Source organism: Dipodomys merriami, unplaced genomic scaffold, assembly GCF_024711535.1.
Source record: "Dipodomys merriami isolate MVZ:Mamm:240054 unplaced genomic scaffold, mDipMer1.0.p SCAF_86, whole genome shotgun sequence".
Taxonomy (NCBI): Eukaryota; Metazoa; Chordata; class Mammalia; order Rodentia; family Heteromyidae; genus Dipodomys; species Dipodomys merriami.
Genome location: NW_027206468.1, coordinates 2,270,548 through 2,290,875, shown reverse-complemented (window position 1 = coordinate 2,290,875; position 20,328 = coordinate 2,270,548). Strand labels below are relative to the sequence as shown.

General features: G+C 37.9%; 1 long non-coding RNA gene across 1 annotated transcript; it reads right to left on the bottom strand.

The window, feature by feature from the left end:
- Positions 1 to 3,053: 3,053 nt before the first annotated feature.
- On the bottom strand, positions 3,054 to 14,872 carry LOC138820311 (uncharacterized). The gene is made up of 3 exons (XR_011369827.1): positions 14,562 to 14,872; positions 4,998 to 5,070; positions 3,054 to 3,137 (listed from the first exon to the last, which is right to left on the bottom strand). It is a non-coding gene; the product is annotated as an uncharacterized lncRNA (long non-coding RNA).
- Between the last annotated feature and the right edge of the window lie 5,456 nt (positions 14,873 to 20,328).

Below are 20,328 nucleotides of genomic sequence, written 5' to 3'. Positions count from 1 at the left end.
CAGTTAGAATGGCTAAAATCAAGACCTCTAATAACAACAAATGCTGGAAGGGATGTGGATAGAAGGGAACCTTACTGCAATGTTGGTGGGAGTGTAAACTTTTTCAACAACTTTGGAAAGTAGTATGGAATTTCCTGAAAAGGCTCCACATAGAGCTCCCCTATGACCCAGCAATCCGTTGTCCCCTTCTTGATTTAAGAGGAAATGGCTTTAGGTTTTCACCATTAAGTATAATGATAGCTGTAGGTTTGTCATATACAGCCTTTATTCTATTGAGGAATGATCCCTGGATTCCTAATTTTTCCAGAGCCTTCATCATAAAGGGTTTGTTGGATGTTGTCAAATGCTTTTTCTCAAACAATTGAGATAACCATGTGGTTCTTATTCGTTTTCTTGTTGTTGCGATATATTAATTGATTTGTGTATATTGAACCAACTTTGCATCCCTGAAATCAATCCTGTTTGATTGTGGTGTATTCTTTTTTGGATGAATTGTTGAAGTCGATTGACCAAAATTTTGTTGAGAAGTTTTGCATCAATGTTCATCAAAGAAATGTGTTTAAAGTTCTCTTTTTTTATGATTCCCTGCCTGGTTTGGGGGATGAGGGTTTTGATGGCCTCATTGAATAAGTTCTGTAGTGCACGTTCTCTTTCAATTACATTGAAGAGTTGGAATAGTATTGGTGTGAGCTCTGCTTTGAAGGCCTTGTAGAATTCTGATGTAAATCTTTCTGGTCTTGGGCTTTTTTTAGATGGGACTTCTCTTATTGCTGTTTCTATCTCAATGTTTGATATGTGCCTGTTAAAATGGTTTAACTCATCTTGCTTTAGTTTCGGCATGTCAATATTTGCTATGAAAAGGTCGATTTCTGTCAAGTTCTCAAACTTACTAGCATAGTTTTGAGAAGTATTCCCTTTTAATGTTCTGAATCCTGGTTGTTTCTCTGGTGATGTTTCCATTCTCATCTCTGAGTTTATTTATTTGGGTGAGTTTTTTTTTCTTTTTCTGATAAGATTTGTTAAGGATCTGTCAATTTTGTTAATTTTTTCAAAGAATCAACTCTTGGTATTGTTGATTCCATTTTTTTTGGTTCTAATTCATTTAATTCTGATTTAATTTTAATTATTTCTTTCCATCTACTGCGTTGGCATTTATCTTGCTGTTCTTTTTCAAGGAGGTTCAGATGTGTCATTAAATTGTTGGCTTCATATCTCTCCAACTTGCCTCTGAGTACTGCCTTTTCTGTGTCCCAGAGGAGCTGGTAATTTGTGTGTTCGTTTTGTTGAAGATCATGAACACTTGAATTTCCTTTCTAATCTCTTATGCGACTTACTCGTGATTCAACAGTATGTTGCTCAGCATCCATGTGTTACAGGACTTTCTTTGGTGGTTTTGGCTTTGGATTCTAATTTTATTTCCTGTGGTCTGAGAGAATGCAAGGCATAATTTCAATGAATTTGGACTTTTGTTTTGTGACCTAAAATGTGGTCAGTTTTTGAAAATATTCTATGTGCTGATACTGCTGGGTGAAATATTCTTTAGATGTCTTTTAAATCTAGTTAATCCTTGCAGTTGTTTAGATCTGCAGTTTGTTGAGTTTTTGCTGAGTTGATCTATGTACTGTGGATAGTGGTGTGTTAAAGTTCCCAACAATTAATGTCTTTGGATCTATGTGAGCTTTAAGGGAAGTATTGTTTCTTGGATAAATTTGTGTGCTCCGTTGTTTGGCAAATAGATATTTAGAATTGTAATATCCTCCTAAAGGAGCATACCCTTAATTAATATGTAGCGACCTTCTTTTTCTCTTCTCACTAATTTTAATTTGAAGCCTTTTTTATCTGATATTAGGATTGCAACTCCCACCTGTATATGGGGGACATTTGCTTGGTATATTTTGTTCCAGTCTTTCACTTTCAAAATATGTTTGTTTTTATGGGCAAGGTGTGACTCCTGAAGGCAGCAGATAGAAGGATTTTGCTTTTTAATCCAACTAGACAGTCTATGTCGCTTAATTGGAAAGTTAAGTCCTGTAATGTTGAGAGATGGGACTGAGAAGTATTTTTTTATTTGGAAAATGCCATACAGATCGTTTACAATTACATGGACAAGATAATGAGTACATTTCTTATCAAGCATTGTTACCTCCTCCTTTGTTTCCCCTTCCCATCCCTTCCCTTACCCCCATTACCTAATCCCCTCCCCCCACCAAAGTTGTAAAGTTCATTTTTCAGCATAACGACTTGTACATTTCATTGTTGCAATGGTTCCACCTGTATTCCTATTTAAACGATTAGTTTTTTCCCTTCCCCTGTACAAATTATACTAACATCAAATACAGTGAAATCTGAGTTATTTTTATTATGTTAAAAAACGAACTTTACAACTTTGGCCCGGGAATGGGGGAGGGAGGGTGTGGGGATCAGTGTATGGGGAGATGAAAGGGATTGAAGGGGAAACAAAGGAGGAGGCAACAATGCTTGAAAAGAAATATACTCAATACCTTGCCATTGTAATTGCAACTCCTTGGTACGGTATTTTCACAATAAAAAAAAACTTCAAAAAATATTTATCCCTTAATATAATTCAAATACCAATCAAGAGTAATTTTATATAATCATTACAATTGTCATTTTATTACTATCATAAAACAGAATAAAATACCAGTCCCAATTATTACCTACATATCATTAGTCTTAATTCCTAATCATTATCTAAATATCTTAAACAATCTAAATAGTCATGTCTTTAATATAGACATAAATATTCTATCCTTTTTACTTAACATTTTCCAGGGGCATATATTCATGTTTCATTTTTTAAATTTTTTATTTTATTTTTATTTTTTGTGAACATACTGTGCAGAGAGGTTACAATTACATGGGCAAGATAATGAGTACATTTCTTATCAAACATTGCAGCTTCCTCCTTTGTTTACCCTTCACATCCCTTCCTAGCCTTCCCTCACCCCCCCCCACTCAATTCTCCCCCCCCACCAAAATTGTAAAGTTCGTTTTCCATATGACAACTTGTACTTCTCTTTGTTGCAAGGGGCCACCTGGATCCTTAAACGACTTGTTTTTCCCCATCTCCTCCACAATTTATACCGACATCAAATATAGTGAAAGCAGGGGTTATACTGTGGGGGAGGGACATATAAAGCAACAAAGAAATAATCTAATAAATGCGTTAGAAACAAATGCATGAAAGAAAAAAAAACATTTAAATACATATCTAAGGGTTCATTTTCCTTGCATCACACTAAATCTACCAGCACAACTATGTTTATTGCAGCATTATTTACCATAGCTAAGATATGGAACCAACCCAGATACCCCTCAGTAGATGAATGGATCAAGAAAATGTGGTATATATACACAATGGAATTCTAAGCCTCCATCAGAAAGAATGACATTCCCCCATTTATTAGGAAATGGAAAGGCTTAGAAAAATTATAATAAGTGAAGTAAGCCACTCCCAAAGTAACATGGGTCCCATTGTTTCCCTTATTTGCAATATCTAGTATATGTATGAGTCAAGCAGAAAAGGTCAGATAATATATTCATGTTTCTAAGAAATGTTCACAGCAGTTAAAAATACTTTTGTGAAATTAATGTGATTCATGTTGTTGTTGTTGTTGTTTGTAAGGCCTGGACATTGTCCCTAAGCCTTTTTGTGCTCATGGCCAGCACTGTAGTACTTGAAGCAAAGGGCTAATTGCTGTTTTTGAGTGGTTAATTGGAGACAAGAATCTAACATGAACTTTTCTGTCGGGGCTAGATGTGAAAACAGCTGCTAGATCTCAGCAGCCAGAGGAGCTAGAATTATAGGTGTGAGTTACTGGCACTTGGTTTGATGATTTTTTTAATTTTAATTATGTTTGAAGATGTTTGTTTCACTCTAATGCACACAATTCTATACATAAATATATATATATATATATATATATACATATGTATGATGACAAATTCCCTCTAAAAATGTATAAATTTCCACACATAACATTTATACACACACACACATACACACACACACACACACACACAAACACACACATATTTCTGAATATATAGGCTCCCTCAAAAACTTTTATGCTACTATTTTTTACCCTTTTCATGTCAAAGATATATAATCTATTTTTCCAAAATTTTTCTAGATTAAAGTGACTAATATTTCAATAGAAAGTAGAATATATTATTTTCAAGGTAATTTTAGATATACACATGATCTTGTAGTAATATTTATAGTATATTACTTGAAAAAGTTGTGTTCAAACCCTTAAATATTTGTGTGTAATGACAGGGAGAGAGGAAGTTAATTCATACTGGTTAGGAATGTGCAATACTTCAAAAATCGGTTCAATAATTTGTTATAAGCACATAGTCAAGCTACCTGATATGGCTTAGTTTTTTTATTTCTTTATTTATTCAAAATTTTAACATGAATGCATGCACAGTGGTAATATTAAAATTATTAATCAAAATACAAATAATACAAAATCATAGACACATACCAGGCTTTCAATAATTAGCACTTATTATGCTAATAATAATTTTGTTGAAGATGATGGTGACCAGAGTGACCCTGATAATGACAATGTTATGATTGAAAAGGAAAAATTTTTAGACATCTTTGAAGCTAGATTTCCCACATTGAATACATAATAATAAACAGAGTTGGATTACATACAATAAGAATAACAAGAGGAGAGTTTCAATATCAAGAAATACAATCACATAATCAGGTGAGACAGTAAATCCATATGTGATTTTTGCAGTCTCTAATGTCTATTCACTCTTCTTGTTGGTATTGTTTGCTTATAAATAAAATCGTTTATTTCCACATGTTTATTATCCCACATAGATAAAATATAATAATCTGAGTGCTTTGTTATCAAATGTTCTTGTTTTTTCTAGCCTTGGGAACTTAGGAGAAACCCTTTCACCACCCACATAGCCAGTTGCTTAGTTACATATCCTTAGAAGGTAACAACACATACCTCAAGCATGCTTCACTCATTAGGCAGAAATCCTTATTCAGTTTTAGTTTCTTTCCAGTTCACTGAAGAAAATCTATGTATAAATTTATGAAGAACACTTGGCAACACATACAGCAATAAGAAAATTTTGATGGACTAAGATTAGTTTTCAACCTAGTGTGATTAGTTCAAGTAACATTCTCATCTAGATACTATTCAATAACGAATGTTTTCCAGTGATATGTTGAGTATGTTCTTCAATGCAACTGTAGACACATGACCCAATTTACATAATACCACTTACATATCTGTAGTTGCCTTCAAAGGACACAGCCCTTAGAGCCAGGAGGTAAAATATATTTTTATTTCTGCATGAAACAATTTGTGACTTTATACCAACAAACTGAATTTGACTCTTTCCTTATTTGTAAACTAGGGTGGAAAATGTAAGGACTCGTCACTTTTCCTTTTTCTTGCTCTAGGAGTAAGCAAATGTATTCTTCAATATTTCTGGTAGATTACATCCATTTATAGATGAGAAATGTAAGGCCAACAGTCAATTTAGTGAGTAAATAATGATACTAGAATTTGTGTCTGAGCTCTTCCCTCTGCATACTTACAAGGAGCAGTAATTTGTTGATGGAGAGGACCAATATGTAAAGACAATGGGGAAAAAACATACTTTGTAAATAGCTGTTTAAGACTAGGTGACCAGTGATGAGTACATGAAACAGACTTGTGTCAGGGGCATAAAAAGGAGTACATAGAAATCATATTAGTGCTGGGCGCCAGTGGCTCATGTCTGTAATCCTATCTACACAGGAGGCTGAGATCTGAGGATCACGGTTCAAAGCCCGCCAGGGCAGAAAAGTCCATGAGACTCTGATCTCCAATGAAAACCACTAGAAAACTCGAAAATAATGCTGTAGCTCAAGAGGTAGAGTGATCTCCTTGAGCTGAAGAGCACAGGGACAGCACACAGGCCCAGAGTTCCAGCTCCATGACCAACCAAAAAAAAAAGAAAGAAATCAAATTAGTAACAGAAACTAAGAAAATCTTGATCGTTCATCTTATATAATGGGTGGAGTAGAAGGGTAAGAAGAAATCTAAAGGGTTCTACATCTATGACCAGGCAAATGTGTTAGTGATATTCTTGGCGATAAGGATTACAGGTGAAAATGATGGATTTAGGGGAAAAAATCTCTGATAATTCTAAAGTTTATATTAAACAGATGCAAAGATAGGTCTGTTTAGATATCATCAAAATATCCATGACCATGAATATGAAAAAGAATGATAAAATTGGGGACATTATTAAAAGGAAGAGGAAAAGAAAAGTTATGACATAAGTGTAGCATTGTGAGCACCAGTGTGGACAAGATTGGAAGAAAGAGATAAGGAAACAAGAAAGTAATAAAAACAGATTTACAGAAGTGAAGAAAGGAAAGAATTTGCAGGAAGAAAAGGTCAAAACTGTTACAGAGACATTGAAGGAAATATGCTATTTGGATTTGAAAACTAAAAGGACATAGACAAGTTTTTTTGTTTTTTTGTTTTTTTTTTTTTTTTAGGGGCAGGGGGTCCGGTCATGGGACCTGAACTCTGGGCCTGGGCACTGTTCCTCAGCTCTTCAGCTCAAGGCTAGTGATCTAACACTTGAGTCACAGCGCCACTACCGGTTTTTTCTTTTTTGCTTATGTGGTGCTGAGAAATCGAACCCAGGGCCTTAGGCATGCAAGGGAAGTACTCTACCACTGAGCCAACTTCCTAGCCTGATAGACAAGTTCAATAAGAACAGTGTTTTGGTGAACTGGTAGAGATGTATGTCATATTGATGAAATTTTGTGATATGAATGTGAAGCCATAAAATTCCAGATCCATGAATTCAACAAATCCTGTTGATTTTAAATGTTAGGAACAAATGCTTTTATCCTGACCTTAGAAGTATTATACAGATGTAACTGTCATGAACTTTACTTAGATATATTCTGTGAATATTTTTGAAGACTGTTTAACCAGGAGATTATGGTTGAACTATAGCACAGACAAGCCTAATTTGCCCTACAGTTCCAATGAGTGATCCATGTATCTACATCAGTTTGGAATTTTATTGAAATATTGTTAGCTATGTTTGGTTATCTTTTCAGACTATTCATTATAAACATAGGACAATACCACCAAGTAAAGTTTGAACATTCAGTTTTACTGATGTTACTGAACACTCTGCAAATTGATTCTTCTTTAGAATAGAAAATGCCTCAATAGCCATTGATATGTCATAACTGTCATATACTCTATTTAAATATAATTCTTGTTAGGGATATCTCCATGCTGAAATAACCCTCTCAATGAACCTGCCACAAATTCTTATATGTAGGAAGTGCTCTTATAAACTTCAAGCTTTTATTGAATGGAAGAGTTCAGACATTACCCTCACCACAACGACTAAATGCCTAAAAAGATAAGACATTTTGTTTTACTACCTTTCTTTTATTTTCTGATACACATATGCATTTAGGGAAGGATTCTGATGTAACAATAATACAATGGTGACTTGTAATAACACAACATCTAGGATCTAGTGTTAATTCAGTTACTTACTAATTAGCTCCAAAGTGTGTGGATATTTTTATTTCTCCTGGGTAAACTAATGAGCTCCAAGAAAATATCCCTAAGGAGCCTTTCAATTCAGATATCACTGTTTGTCTCAAAATGCCTTAAATTCTACACCCTCTAATGTGGGCATAGAGTTATACTGTGGAACTTTTCTCCTCAGAGAGTGAGTACTACCCTATTGGTTAACATGGACAAAGTACCTTCATACATAGACTGGGTGTTTGCAAACAAGAAGTGGTATTTGAACAATGTTTTTAGCAGTTTGCACAGAAGAAATGGAAATAGAGCAACTGTGAAATCAAAAGGAACATGCAAAAAGACAAAGGTACAAAGTAGAATGTGCCAAGGAAATGCTGATGTGCAATTTCAAATAATGTGCTCAGGTGTGAGGGTGTGTTCAAAGTATAGCGTCAGAGAATATACTTGGATATCTTGAGAAAAAAACTGCATTAAACTATTCTGGGATTATCATACAAGTACAAACTCGTTACACTGACTCTCTAATCAGTCACAACATCATTAATTTAGGGAGTATTTTCCAAGAGCATACTGAGAAAAAGAGGACTCATCACAATTATTGTTCAGGTTGATGTAACGACAATCACATAAAGTTTCTTAGAAGTCTTCATATATTTTGGAGCATTAAAGTGGTAAAAAGCCAAGTAAATATTTTGCATGTATCTAAATTAAGTGGGACATATTATATTGGTGTCTCTTTAACTTGGATGTTATATTGTACTCTAAGTTGGGACAATGATCTGCTTTCAGTTATTTTCTTCTCTTCCCCTTCTTTTGCCCTTCCACTTAATGAGACATACTTGAGCTTGCATTTTTAAATCGTTCAAAATTATATGAATTTCTCCATACTTCTCGCAGCCTCCTATATCTTTCTCAAGGGAATATCTTTTCACTACCATTTTTTATCCCATATGATATTGGATATCTTCTTGACTAATTCAGTGCAAGATACACATTAGACTCATACATATATCTCAACACTTGTACTACCATAAAATCCTATCTTACTTAGAAATCATGATTTCAGTATGTCTGGGGAGGGGACATCTGTCATTTTTGAATGACCATAATTGTTACTTACATGCAAGCATGTTTTAAACCAATATGCCTCTCAGTAGATGAATGAATAGGCATGTCCATTGCGGTGCTGTGGGCTGTGGCATGGACGAGGAAGAAAAATGGTTGGCTACCCTTTGTTATTAATCCTGGGCCCCGGGGCTGGCCTGACGGAGAGTTTCCCTGCATAGGATAAGTATTTTTATAGTTATCCTTTATTGTCTATTTTTGATCTACACACTCTTGCCTAGTGCTTTCCTTTTTTACATTTAGGGCAAATTCCTCTTCCTCTCTTGTTAACATCAGTAGCGTTTTTACAATTCTTCTTTATATGTCCCATTTGACCACATCCAAAACATTTTAGATTAGCGGGTTTGGTTTGTAAAGCATGCAAGGTAGTGGGCATAGTTTCAGCACAAACAACTGCATAAGCCGGGATTCAGATGTAATGTCTTTACACGCCCTTAAATATGTATTTACATCCCCAGATTCTTTAATAGGCAATAGGGCTCATCTACAGTCCTCATTAACATTCTCACAAGCCAACATGCCCAGTAGTTGTTGCTGTGCAGCCTCTCCCACAACAGTAAGTTCCAAGGTCAGTTTCAATCATGATAAAAATTCAACATAGGGTTTATTAAGTTTTTGAATTACTTTTGTCCAGGAGCCATAATGCTCTCCTACCAGCCGAATCCTCTCCCATGCCTCAATACCTATGTCTCGTAACTACTCATGGATCTCTTCAGGAGAGTTCACTTGCATATTAGCAACTGCATATTTTTCTGTTCTACTCAACATGGGAAAGGTTATGACCTATAGGCGCGGATTATTGCTCTGTGCATTTTGTCTAGTCCTTTCTGTACATAACTCAGTAAACCACATTTGCCATTGTAGGTATTCAGGATCCTTAATTAGGCTCTACAAAGCAACTTTCAATCCTCGAGAGCAAAATTATTGTAATGTCGGGCAAGCCCATTAAACAATTCTTTACCATAATGAGACTGAGGACCATACAACGTCACTGCCTTCTTAAGTTTACCAATATCATTGACAACAACACCTTCATATTTGACTGGTTGAGCTAAATCATTCATAGGGGCTGATCAAATTACAGGATAAGAAAAAATATGCATTTCATCATCAAACTCACTGTCTAAGCCTTCTGTTTTGTGAGGGAGTGACACGGTAAAAATTGCTTCGGCAAGCAGAGGAGCAGAAGGCTGTTTTACTTTCACTTTCTCAGATTCTCTTTCACTCTGCCAATTTCTAACTCCATATGTTGTAATCTTGATAAAATCAATTCCATTTGCTCAGACATTCTATTTACGCTTTCAGATTGTTCTTTTTCAGGCTTCTTTACTTCTTGTTTTTTCTGTTAATTGTGATGCATCCTTATCTATTACGTCCTTAACCTCAGAGTCCAATTGTAAATCTACAATAGAAGGGGTGGCCTCTTTTCTCATTTAAAGCTTTAAAAAGGGTATGTAAAATAGCCCAAATGGACCAAAATCTAACGGGAATCCTTTCCCCTTCTCAAACAGCTCTTTCTACATTATATTTTACTCATTTCCAATTATCAACATCTAATGTCCCTTCAACGGGGAACCAAGGATTCCATTCCCTAACTACATTAATACACATTTCTATGTCAAAAGTAGAAATAGTTATACCATAAGCAGCAAGTAAATGTTTTAGCATATGTAAGTACGGAGTAGACTTAACTTGTCCCATCACCCTGTAATTAAAAAAGTACTTACCTGTATATACCTTCCTGAATTCAACACTTCAGGGTCCCTGTTTGGGTGCCAGTTGGCAACGTCTAAGGCATTGGGGTCCCTGGGTAAGGGTCACAAAATCACCAGGATACAGGGGATACAGAGTGCAAACAGCAATTGCCACTGCATGCTGTGCTTTATTGCTAGTGGGTATTTAAAGACAAGCAAGTATTATATTTGCCAAGATTTAGTCAGGAAATATTCACACAAAGAATTTCAACAGATACAATTTTGCTTAAACTATGAGACAATGTCTTTGTATATTTTTATCTAAACTATTTTAGAGCAAGTTCAAACCACTTCCCTGTACTCAGGAAAATGCTTGACTAGCTGTTCCTCTATGCTTATGTAAGCAGAAGAGCTACTTCCTCAGCTCCCAGGAATCTGACAGGAGCTTTGAGATAGGGAGAGAGATCATATTCCCTCTCTAACTTGGCATGCCAAGAGCTTTCCACATACACAAATACAGTCCTCAGATAATCCTGAGGCCGGAGCCTGCATCATTCTGCCCCTCCAACACAGACCATGAGGTTTCACACAGATTGTCTCACCAACTCTTCTATTGATTTAAGCAAAACAAAGCAAAGCAAAGCATACAAAATAGACTTTATGGTTAATTAAGCTGCTATTAAAAATTCTAGGCAGAACTATACTGTTAAATGATGAGTTAGTAAATATGGTTTGTAGATACTTATCTCACATGTGTCACAAAAATAACATGGATTCATCACTAGAAACTCTGATGTGTACAGTATATTAATTAGGTGAGTTTCATTCGGTACCCAATGAAGAGAACACCACACGGTATTCATTCAGGTAAAGTAGTTTATTTACTGAACTGCTGCCAATGCCATATATGGTGGAAAGCCATGTAAAAAAATGGGGGACCCAACCTGGGAGAAGTATGTATCTATGTAAAGGACCAGATGAGGTGTGGCAGTTTGAGGGAAACTCTGGCGACACTGGATCTGGATGTGACTTCAAGTTCTGGAACTCACCTCTGGTCAGATGGAAAGTGTGACCAGAGGCTGACAAGGTTGTGACTTAACAGGATGGGGAGGTGGCTAACTCCAGGTGTGCCAGATACTAGGCAACACATGAAGGGTTGAAACTTAGCCAAGAAGTGTGAAGGTGTCTGAATAGGGTCTGCATGGCCTGGGGCAGACCTAACACCAAATACAGGTAGTACCTCTGACATATGACTCCTGACTCCAAACAATTCATTCTCAATCATTTTCTTTCTTTCTTTCTTTCTTTCTTTCTTTCTTTCTTTCTTTCTTTCTTTCTTTCTTTCTTTCTTTCTTTCTTTCTATCTTTCTTTCTTTCTATCTTTCTTTCTTCCTTCCTTCCTTCCTTCCTTCCTTCCTTCCTTCCTTCCTTCCTTCCTTCCTTCCTTTCTTCCTTTCTTTCTTTCTTCCTTTCTTTCTTTCTTTCTTTCTTTCTTTCTTTCTTTCTTTCTTTCTTTCTTTCTTTCTTTCATCTTTCTTTCTTTCCTTCTTTCCATCTTTCCTTCTTTCCTCTTCTTTCTTTCTTTCTTTCTTTCTTTCTTTCTTTCTTTCTTTCTTTCTTTCTTTCTTTCTTTCTTTCTTCCTTCCTTCCTTCCTTCCTTCCTTCCTTTCTTTTCTCCCTTCCCCTCTCTCACTTTTATTTTTTTGGTCGGTCATGGGGTTTGAACTGTGGGCTTGGGCACTGTCCCTCAGCTCTTGAGCTCAAGGTGAGCTCTCTACTGCTTGAGCCATAGCGCCACTTCTGGTTTTTGCGTGGTTTATTGGAGATAAGGGTTTCACGGACTTTCCTGCCCAGGCTGGCTTTGAATCGCAATCCTCAGATCTCAGCCTTCTGAGTAGCTAGGACTACAGGTGTGAGCCACCAGTGCCCAGCTCTCTCTCTCTATCTCTCCCCTCTTTCACTCACCCTCCCTCTCTTCCCTACTTCAGTATTCTCAACTCTCAAATAATGAACACTTGCTGAGTTGAACTCACAGGCTGGGAGAGCAGCTTAATTGGCATATGTGAAATTTATTTAATGTTTCCTTACACCTCTACCACAGGTCACTGGAATCAAATAATGAACACTCAGCAGCATAGCATCTTAAGCCATTTGTAGGAGGAAAGCAAGCATGCTCACTGCCTTCTGTGAGGTCGACCCTAGGAAGGTGGGGCAGACTCCTCCCTCATCTTGCTAAAACTCAGCCCAGTTTCTGCATCAGTAGAGGTTACTGCCTACAAGTGTCCCAGTTACCCAAGTGACACAAGTACTAGGCAGAGGCTTAGCCTCTTGTGGTTCTGAGATTAATGGCATGATTCAACATGATCCACTAGTTTGTTGTGATTGGGACTTCTAGAATTTTTGGTTAGACTATGTTCAAATTGTGATCTATTTATTTCTGATTGCTAACCATGATTATAGATGTGAACCAGCACATCAGACCATTCAAAGTTCTTTATCCCACATGGAAGACGTGAAGTTTATTTTACCAAATGACATACAAGTTGACAGACATAAAAGTAAGTCCTTAATTCTGGTCAAGATGTGTTATTAATGTGAAACAAAATTACTTAGCAAAATATCTGACTACTGTGATTATACTTTCAAACTTACCCTAAACTTTAATATCAAATCACCTATATTAGCCAATGATTCGCTCAAATTACCTGTAATCATTTATGTCTGTCCTATCTTCTAGAAGTATGGAGAACTGGAGCTTACACAATTAACTAAAGTGGTAGAATTTGAGAGGATCACAGTTCTAAATCAGTCTAGGAAGGAAAGTATCAGCCATATCAACCTACTAGGTGGGTATATTGGAATGTAATCATGATCCCTGATTTTGGGGCTTGGTGTAAAAATTGCTACTCTATGAGTAAAGTAAATTAAACAAGAAAGGATTGGTGGAGTGACTCCAGTGGTGGAATACTTGTCTGGCAAACACAACATCAAAACTCAAATCAACTTACTAAAGATAAAATAAGAAAAGGAAAAAAAGAACAACTCATACTGAGCATGCGTTCAATGTAAAGATTTACACTACATTATTGTAGTTATTAATACCATCATTTCTAGGAGCACACACATTTTGTGTGAAGACTAAATGAAAAAAATGACACCCTATATATAAAGCTTTGGTAAAACACGAGTCTAACTCACAATGGTGAACACTTAAGATTGCATGTGCAGTGGTGTTGCAGGGATGTTAAGGTTTATGGAAGTCCATGAACTTGACATGATGAAATTACCTAACCATACATAACCATACAATTAACTGGACAGATACAGTTGATATATATATTACACACACATGTATGTATATATTAAGTGACATATAAATAAAATGAAAAATTTATAAGGAATAGAGCTAGATGCCATGTCTGACTCAAGCAGAAAAGGTCAGATAAGTTGGTGTTAGGGAAATGAACTCTAAGGTATGTATTCAAAAATTTTACTTTCATTCCATTTTTTCTAGTACATTTATAAGTTTAATTCTTTGTTGCTTTTTATGTCCCTCCCCCATGATATAATCCCTGCTTTCACTATATTTTATGTTGTTATAATTTATGGAGGGGAAGGGAAAGAAAATCATTTAAATAGGGATTACAGGTGGACCCATTGCAACAATGAGACGTACAAGTCCTATGTCTAAAATGAACTTTACAACTTTGTTAGCGGGAGGTGGAGGGTCGGGTAGGCTGATGGGGAGAGGATGGGATGGGAAGGGGAATAAAAGGAGGAGGCTACAATGCTTGATAAGATATGTACTCATTATCTTGCCCATGTAATTTTAACCCCTCTGTACAGTATTTTCACTATAAAAAATATGAAGAAAAAGAATCAGCTGCTGTGGACTAAAAGTTTGCGATAATCCTTCTAAATTAATGACTGCACATGTTGTTACATGTCTACCATCCCAACTCCAGAGGACCAGGGCTGGTGAAGGATACCTGTCACAGATAGGAAGACCTCGAATAGCCCAGCAAGAGCTTATATTGAGGCTCTGTTTCAGAAATTCCCAAGACAGAAAGGTGGCTCCTCAGAGCCAGTGAGAGGACACAAGTCGTGGGTCATGGGGCCCTCAGAGGGGTGTCTGACCCGGGGTAGGGGTGGTTTGGGGGCAGCCACTCACCTGTGCTGCTGGGAGAATTTGCTTTAGGATGCTCCAGGTCGAGCGAGCAGTGATGGCAGTGGCATTGCAGACACATGGCCTCAGAGCAAAGAACCTGGGCCAGGGAGCAGGTTGGGGCTCTATGCGGCCTGGCAAGGTGCCATTGCCTGATGTTTGAAATTCCGCACCTTGGGAAGGAGGGAAAGAAGCCAGGGTGAGGGCAGGCATCTCAATTTCCTTCTATATTCCAAAGTTGCCTGGAGTCTCTTCCTCACCACTCAGCCATCTCTACCTTCCTTAATTGCTGGTAGTGGTGTAAACTAACAGAAGGAATCCTGGTGCTACCAGGCAGCATGGAATGTGGGCGTGACCACCATTCTTGTATCTCATTGGTCAGAAAGAACTATGAAAGAATGGGGGTGTGGCCAGAATCCTGTGATCCAAGCAGCATGGGCAGAGTCAAGAAATAGCAGCTCCCCCAGCCCTTTTCTCAGGGAACAATGTCCAATTCAGTTGGATACAAGAGGGTGACCTCATTTAGCTGGATGGTTTCACAGATTGTTGTGTATGTCTGTTTGTTCCCATTCCCAGTCCTTGTACTCAGGATATGTGCACAGTCTGTGAGCTGCTTTTGATCAAGGCTGGCCTTCCACACTAGAGCCACAGTGATTCTGGCTTTGTTGGCACTGAAGTTGGACTTCTTGCCTAGGGTGTCTTCGACTATGATCCTCCCATCACAGCCTTGTAAGTATCAAGGAGGACTGCTGAGAGCCACTGGTGCCTGCCTAATCATTGGTCTTGTTGATGTTCTTGGACAGACTGGTGAGTTCCCTATCCTCGGGTTTAAGTGGTGGGAGCTGTAGCCCACAGTTGGAATCTTCGTCCTGCCACCTCCAAATGGAAGGAGATCCTAAGCAACATATTCCTGTCCATATGATTACCAATGGAATATGATGAATGTCATGATTGAAAGAGCAGTTCTTGAATGATTCTAGGATAAAATTATACACAATTATGTTATAGGACACTGATCGATGTTAGTTAATATTTTATGAGGCATTTAAACAATCACATTAATAAAATGGAGGAATAATGAAATACCTTAGAATTACTATGCTATTACAAACTATAAAGGTGCCATTTTTCTGCCAAGACTGAGACTGGAACTGGTCTTGTTAACTCTGTTGCACTGTGTGGGAAGGGGAAACTGGACTCTGAGAAGTCAAGAAATTCATGTCTATTCTTTAGGCCTGAAATAGATCCCCACCACTAGAAAACATCTTATTCATGTACAATTTACATATATGATTTATATTTATATACATATGTTGACTCCATATTGCATTCAGTGCAGTTATTTTATTTTTTGTTTTATTCATGTATTGACCATTTATTTTGACTATTATGCACATAAAACATTGATTACATTGATTACATAAGATAGAGGTCTGCATATGTATTCCACTTCATACCTGACACCCAGGACTTTCACAGAAAAGGAAAACGTGTGTCACCATCAAGTTCTTACTCCACAATTCATTTTTGGGGAGTGCTGGCATCTGACCTCATGGCCTACAAGCCTACAAGGCCCAATTCATGAATGGTTGAGTGTCAGCACGCCATCCTGGGGCAAATTGAGCTGACAGGCTGTTGCCAGGACCTGAGCTCAAGCCCCAGGGGTTAAAAAAATAAGAACAGATTGACATGCAGATGGAAGTATGCTAAAAAATATGTGTTTTTACAGAGTATCGGAGATGTCTATACATTATGCAGTTTTATAGACTATATTCTTACCAATTCCTGGATATTAGTCATGCGTCCATGTAATTAGTGTTATTGTTTTCATCCTTATACTATTAATGAAATCAATCAGTGTCCTGAAATTATTGTGTTCCTGTAAGTAATAATATTCATTTTATGCTTCATAAATATTAAATAAAATCAATTAGCTTCCTGAAATGTTGCTGTCTAATTTTATAGGAGCATCATTCTTGATCAACTCATCGAACCTTGACATTGATAATATTCCATTGTTCTTCCTATGGATGGGAACCATTTTCTTAGTATCTCCTGCCATTGGTTGGTGTTAGGAGGGGGATTCAAAATCAGGGCCTATGTTGCCATGTGGGCCTATGGCTTCCCAGCTAGTCTGCCAGCCTTCAGCATTGCAAGGTGAAGTACCCTTTGCAAGTGTCATTCAGACCCATGAGGGTCTCCATGCAAAGGAAGAAAACTTAAAAAGGCCACATTTTTCTGTGAATTGCTTTCCCTGAAAGACCTGGGGGTCTAGGATCCCAGAAGCAGCTGTAGATCTAGTGGCTGCACCTGGCCGAGGGTGATCGAAGCTGAGACGGAGTTGCCACAACCTGACTTCAAGCACCATACTGAGAAAAGTAAAATAAAAAATTTAGCTCCCTGACTTGCAATTCACACAGTTTATTCTTACAGGCTTTGGATTTGAACTCAGGATCTGGGTAAATCTTGAGCAATGTGGATGAAGGGGAAGATCACTGTACTTGAAGATAAGAAAGTCAGGCCTCTTCACTAGTTTTAAATTCAAGCCCCAGCCCTGGAAACATACTATATATATTGTAAAGATAGGATTTATACTTACCTATAGATGTTCAGTCCATACATGTTTGGTGGGGTTGTTCCTTGAAATTTTTCTTTTATTCATTTATTTACCATTGATTGTACTATGATGAAACCCATTCCGTTTATTACATTGATGACATCCTATCACAGAACATCTAGATTTGTACAAATGTTCTTCAACATGCCAGGATTCTCAGGATCACCCAGGATATTCAGAGAAAAGGAAAACAAGTTTCACACTTGGCTTCTTACTCTACAACCCACTTGTTGGTAGTGCTGGTATCTGAACTCAGGGCCTAGTAGGACCATTTGTCCAATAAGTCAAGGTGAACACACCAACCTGTGAACTATGGAGCTAGGCCATTCCCAGGATCGGACATTGATCCCCAAGGTGGTCCACTATAGTCATAAATTCATAATTTACACATACAATCTATATTGACATTCATGTGTCAACAGCGTCTTGTGTTTAGTGAACTTCTCCTTATTTTGTCTCTATTTCATGGAGGTATTGTGTATTTTACTAAATATGGTGACAGGTATAACTTTGCTGACATGGATGACAACCTGTTCCTATGGTTATAGGGTTGCCTATGAATTCCCCTTCTTGGTTAAGACTCAGGACTTTCACAGGAAAGGAAAAGGTGTGCAACAACTGGCCTCTGACATCAGGAATAATTTTTTGTCAGTGCTGGGATTTGAACTCAGGTCTGGGTATCTCTGTTGCACTTTGGGGGAAGGGGAAGCTCACCATCCTTGAAGACTAGAATTTCAGGCCTGGTCTAGGGCCTGATTTGAAGCCCCAGCACTGGACAAAATCGCAAGCCTACCTTTTTTAAACATAGGATCTCTCTTTACCTACAGGAGTGGTATGCATCTTGCATTCAGTGTAGATATTCTTTTTATTTTCTGTCTTATTCATTGATGTATTGTGCATTTTATTGAATATGGTGACAGATATAACTGTGCTGACATGGATGACAACCTATTCCCATGGCTATAGATTTGCTTATATAACATTCTCCATCCTCGATGAGACCCAGGATATTCACAGAACAGGAAAACATATGCAACCTTGGTTTTCTCACATCAGAATGAATCTTTTGGCAGTGCTGGAATTTGAACTCATGGCCTATCAGGCCCAATTGGTGAATGGGTCATGTTTAGCACAGCAGCCTGTTAGCCTCTAAGGAGCTAGGCCATTCCTGGGACCCGAGATTGAGCCCTGGTGGGTGGGCAATATAGTCATAAATTCATAATTAAACAAAGGATCTATATTTCCAAACATGGGTGGGCTGCATCTTGCGTTTGGTGTGGTCATCCTGGCTGAGACCCAGAATTTGCACAGCAAAGGAAGACAGGTGCAATGACTGGCTTCTCACATCAGGGTGAATTTTTGCCAGTGCTGGGATTCGAACTCGGGGCCTAGGTGGCCCAACTGCCCAAACGGTCCATATGATCACACCAGACTGTGAGCCACTAAGGAGATGGGCTCTTCCCAGGAACTGAGTTAAAGCCACAGGGAGGCAAAAATAGTCCTCAATGCATCATTGAAACATGGGGTGTATTTTCACATCCGTGTGCGGACTGCATCATGCATTGAGTGTACTTATTGTGTATATTTTGTATGCTATTGATGGATGTATTGTGTATTTTCTTACGTATATGATGACAGGTATAACTGGACTGACATGGATAACAAGTTATTCCCATGACCACAGGGTGAACCATGCATTCTGTATCCTAGCTGAGACCCAAGACTTGCACAGGAAAGGAAAATAGATGCAACAATTGACTTCTGACACCAAGATGAATCTTTTAGCAGGGCTGGGATTTGAACTCGGGGCCTACCAGGCACAATTGGTGAATGGGTCCACATGAGCACACCAGCCTGTGAGCGACGAAGAGCTAGGCGTTCCCAGTACCTGAGTTTGAGCCCCCCTGGGGGGAGAGTGGGGAGCACAATAGTCATCCATTCAAAAGCTGAAGGTAGAATGCAAATAAGTACATATTTGTATAGAGTAGGATTCTGGTGACCTGTGATGGAATCCAATCTGTGAGTACCTATTTTCTGATGCATCCATTTCATGTATATGATGATTATTGTCATGCTTCATCAACTCTTCTTTACAAATAATCTATACCCCATGAGTCTTATGTATCCTTTCCTACTCACATCATGCATGAACTACTTATTCAAGGATGAGATCTTTCGCATGCCATGGCTCTTCCTAGGTCCAGAAATGAGTATCTCAGGATCTCCCGCCATTCCCTCCTCCTAGGGGGACTGAATTCAAGCCTTAGTCCTGGAAAAAATACTTCTTATATACATTTTAATGATAGGATTTATACTTACGTTCAGATGTTCAGTCCATATTGTGTTTGGTGCGTTTATAAATTTTATTTCTCATTTTATTCTTTTATTTACCATTTAATGTATTGACTCTGATGACACCTCTACCATTTATTACATTGTTTACATCCTATCAAAAAGAATCTAGATTGTAGATGTGTTTTCCATCATGCTTGGCAATGTGAGGATCTGAACTCAGTGCCTAGCAGGCCCAATTCATGAATGGGTGAGTTTAAGCATGGGAGTCTCTAGCCAATGAAGCTGTCAAGTGGTTCCCAGGCACTGAGATCGACCCCCATGTTTGGCCAAAACAGCGATACATGGATAGGCAGACGGTGGTATACAAATAAATGTATATTGTTAAAGAGTGCCAGAGCCATCTATCTATGATTGAATGACACCTACTACATTCCTACCAACTTTTAGGTATTTATTATACCACCATTGAAGGAATATTATTCTTTTTATGCTTAATAAACTATACGTTAATCAGCATTCTAGGACTATTGCATCCAATTTTAGACTAGATGGATGCATGAACTACTCATTCAATTGGTATTCCCATGCATAGGGATGAGTCTCTTGTGATCTCCTGCCATTGGTGTCAGGACTGGGATTTGAACCCAGGGCTTATGTTGAAAGGTTGGCTTATGGCTTCACTGATAGCTTACCAGAATCAGCAATTGCAGGTCAGGTCTACTTTGTAGCCATGTTATTCAGGCCCAGGATGGTCACCATGCCCCCCAAAATCGTAAAATGCCAGTCTTCTGCAGATCAACACTTTTTGTGCTTTCCAGCTTTTTTTTCTTCCTGCAAGCCCTCTGGCCTAGGATCTCAGGA